This window comes from Gopherus flavomarginatus, chromosome 19, assembly GCF_025201925.1.
Source record: "Gopherus flavomarginatus isolate rGopFla2 chromosome 19, rGopFla2.mat.asm, whole genome shotgun sequence".
Taxonomy (NCBI): Eukaryota; Metazoa; Chordata; order Testudines; family Testudinidae; genus Gopherus; species Gopherus flavomarginatus.
In genome coordinates, this window is record NC_066635.1 from 25,662,582 (window position 1) to 25,667,194 (window position 4,613).

A 4,613-nucleotide genomic window follows, 5' to 3' on the forward strand; every position below is an offset into this window, starting at 1 on the left:
ATGTGTAATGTGCGTGTACTACATAGAAAAGCAATTTATATCCAAGCATAACAATTCTTTCCCAATTTGTTGTTGTAGTTTGGCCCTGATACTGCAGATAGCAACCCACTTTTATTAGGGCAATGACAGTTGCCATTTGGTTCGGTATTAATAGTAGGCTGAGTGTTTTGAAATACTGGGGGAGGGATTGTGATAATGTAGGTGAGAAGTAAAACAGAAATTTGGAGTAGTGACACTACCACTGAGGCCTGTTATATATAACTATCTTGTGATTGGTTACTACACAGCACTGCCCATCCAGGTTATAAATGACCCCTCCTGCTTGTTGTCACCCTCCAGAAAGCTTCACTGGGCAGGAAACGGGAGCAGAGCTTCTCTGCTCCATTGCTCAAACTGCTCTGTGCTACACCAGGAGTTGATGTAGATCCAGTTGCTTCGTACGGCTGCTGTCTCCCAGATAAATTGGTTACTGTCCATTCAGTAGGTTATCAAATATTGTTGTCAGGATTTAATATTGGTAGCCAGACACTGAACAAGATTGTTTTGAATAATGTGTGCCTCAGTTTAGGAATGTCGTGTCACTGACCCAAATTATGACTCGTACTAACAGGCAATTTGTTCACCCAATTTGCAATTACTATATAACTTTTGTTTGTTTACCAGTTTGTTTCTTCCTTGCCTTCATGATGTTTGCTGCTGTTTGTTTAAGTTTTAGCTGTGTGTTGGCTAAACAGTTTAGCAAGGTAAACTGCTTGTAATGTTGTAAAGCAATAATACACAGTACAATGATAATACAGTAATACAGCAACAATACAGTTTTTACACAGTAACCAAGTTGAAATTAAATGACGGTTTATCTTGGTCCAGCTAATGGTTTTTAGCTGATTGTTAACTTAATGGTCCATATATGGCAGGTAGAGGTGTATTTGACCAGTCTCTTATTTATAAAGCACTTCATTTTTCTTTTCTTGATGCTTTGGGGGTTTCTTCACTGTATACTGATATCCGTTGGTTTCTTCAGGGTATGATATTTTCTGGTGGCTTTGGTCTGTGGGATGCAACTTAAACTTTTTACTATGTTCACTAACAAGTTTGTTTTTCCTTTTTTGTTTTCAGTAACCCAAACTTACTACATTGTAAACAAACTGATTTAAAACTGTGTATTTAGAACAATGTAATAGGGACCGAGTCTTTTATAACGCAAGGTGTACTTTTGCAATTGTTGTCTAGACATTCATTTTCCTTTGAGGTGCATTACTAATATTTCATAGTAAACGTAATGCTTAATGGCTAAAATAAATGCTCACAACCTTCCACGAGAAGGTTTGTCGCTTTCACTTGCTGAACACTTTGTTTTCAGGAAAAGAGTTAGTAACATCATTTAACAAGTTTTTTTAGAGTTAATTTGCTTGTGATACCAACTTCATTTTGTTAATTGTTTAGAAGCACAAACTTTAACCACTACTACTTCCCATTAACATACCATAACAAAAGAAAAGCGTATCAAATTAAACCAAAATAAAATTTTAAATACAGGTTCATGCAAATACTTTGAAGGTATTAATCTTTGATGCTTTGTGTTTGGGAGTCAAAAGCGGAAGCTTGTTGAAAACGTGGAGACCTGTTGACATTGTTTGGTTAGCTTTATTCATAAATTTTTTGCTATCACATTCTTATAGCTATATTTAAAAGTACAAACAAGTTTATAAAACAAGAAATTAAGGTAAAGATAATATTCACAAAATGTCAATGTTGAGGTTTCCCCTTATCTTTTTTCTTTGAATAACAATAAAACATACTTAAAAACCAAAAGTGTTTTCAAAAGGAGAATCCTTTTTGTTTGCGATTGCATTATTTCTTGAGGCATAAATATATGTACATATATTTGTAACTGAAGCCTTTTTGAACTTTGCATAAAAAATTGGTGTTAATAATATTATGATTATACTACAACCATGATTTTAAAATAGTGTGGTACCACATATACATATATTTTTAAAAAAGGGATTAAATTGAATTTTGTTGCAACAAAATAAAAATAATAAAAAATAGTCACATGACATACACCATAAGACAACACACGTGACATATAGGACAAACTTATAATTAAAAACAAATGGCACCAGAATTCTATTCATAACTATACAAAATTAGGTAAACAAAAATAAAAATGGTTAAACATTTGAGTAAACAAATTATTACCTTATTTAAAACTTGTAATATAAATTGATAAAAAGATATTAATATATGGCAAATGTATTGTATTAATTTGGTAGCAAGGAATTTTGCATTACTTTATATTTAACATTATTTTAAAACTCTGCTATATTAGTGCATGGGGTTAGGATTAGAAGCAGAGTCTGCATTTCTGTTGCTTGCCAACTATATCTTCAAGAAAGGTAGGAATAATTCCAGCGGTTGCATTCCTGAAGGGTTAAAATAATAAATTCACTGGATTTATTTAAAGTAAAGGTTTTACCTTGTTTTCTTTTTGTTTTGTTCTTTTTTTAGTTGCTTCATCCTTTGGAGGCTTCTGTAAAAAGTACAACTTTTAAAACCAAGAGCTGAAGTGAGGAGAGGCGGGAGAAGGGGGGGGTTGGAGAGCAACCTAGGAAGGTAGTGAGACCTGAGCCAAGAGAGATTAACGCCATCAAGGTACTTGAAAGTACAGGCAGCAGTGCATTTAGCAAAGTGAGGAGGCACATAAAAACGTAACTCGTATGTACACACATTTGAGAAGTTCTATTATTAAATATGAGTGCAGAGTGTGGTTCTGTGGGTCAAAGCATTTGGGAACCGACACTGTAGGGAACTGCACCCTGATTTTTATTCTGGCTTTGAGAGGAGAGTTGGAGTAGTTACCTGCTCTTGTAAAACCGAATTTGTTACCCCAGTGTCTGTTGCTTTTGTGTGCGTGCCAGATGGATGGTGGGAGTGCCCTTTTTTTGCTGCAGTTAACTCTTTTTGGGCAACTCCATGTGTTGATGCGTCAATTCTAGGTGTTAATCCACTTAATTTTGGGTATTTTACTGTGAAATTCTTTTTTATTCACTCCTCTGTGGTCGAGTTGCAGCTCCTAGCTCCTAATGTGCTCTGTGAACTGTTCTATATTTTCCTTCATCTGATTTACCAGTTCAGTGAGAGTATTGTGTGCTACTCTTTCCTGCCATGCACTTGCTCGTCCCGTTCTGACAGGCACCAGCTTCGGTCTCAGTTTAACTGGAACCTGGCTGTTTTCATAAGGTGGTGATTGCAATGCAGTGGACCCCATTTCATCTTTTCATTTTGCTAGGGCCCCCTTTTTCCCTTTCTGTCCCCATTCTTCAGGCACAGGGGAGCTACCTGAAGCCTCCTCTTCACCACCAGTATTTATAACGGGACGGCACATGTATTTTTTGTAGGTTGCTTGCAGCTGTTTGCAATGTTTTATTTTCCTGCTATATTTGCTCGAGCCTATCGTGACTCTGGGCCACCTGTTATCCTGCTAAAAGAGCTTGGGCTTTCCAGTGCATGTCTGCCCGGGTTGCCTCTTCTACGTTCCCTGTTTTTTCCATTACTGGTCGGGCCAGTATGGTGGCGTGCTGTTTGAGCCATCTATCCGCCATAGATGTTAGTTGCAAAATTCTTGATTTTTTTACTTTTATTATTTTTTAGAGCCTCGGTTTCTACTGTTGCTCTTGTCAAGGTTCCTTCCCCACTCTGAACTTTAGGTTACAGATGTGGGGACCTGCATGAGAACCCTAAGCTTAATTACCAGCGTAGATTTGCTTGCTGACAGTTTGGTTACACAGAGCCACCTGAAGGCTCAGTGTGGGGCATGGTCTTTCTCTCTTTTATTATAGTTCTTATCTGCTATTTTGTTCCCAAAACCAGATTTAAATAAAACGCAAAGTCGTGGCTGCAGCAGGGCAGTGAAAGCCAGGAGAATGGGAAAAGATTTTAAAACAGTTTACATTTTGTAAAGCATTGTGTTACCTTAAGGGTTAAATGCTCAATACCAAAGTTAAACAACACTAGTTACCTGTGTCTGGCAAACATGTTGTTTGGTTTTGCAACTTTGAATGGAAGATTTCAAATGGATTGTAGTGTTAGTATTTAACACCACATGAATTCATTTACCCCGAGTGGCCACGAAGAGTCACTGTTGCTCCAGGAGAGAAATGTTCTGTGCATTTCCCCAAATGGCTGCCCAGTGTCACTGCTGCTGCTTAAGGAATTGCTGTGTGAGTACCGCAGGTGGCAACACATTATCACTGTTCATCCATGAGGGAAATGCTTTGTGCATTAACCCGAGTGGCCATCAGTTGTCACTGTTTCTCCTTGAGGGAAACGCTCTGTTCATTACCTGGATTGGCCACTCAGTGACACTTTTGCTCCATGGGGATAATACTCAGTGCGTTACTCCGAGTGGCCACCCAGTATCACTCCTGCTCCATTACGGAAATATTCTGTGTAATTGCACTCAGTGGCCACCTAGTGTCCCTGTTGCTCCCTAAGGGAAATGCTTTTGTATTACCCGGATGGGGCATCTGGTGTCACTGTTGCTCCACGAGAAATTATCACTCAGTCTCTGTTCAAGGGGTGGGGTGATGTGGATGGGATGGGAGAGGGAG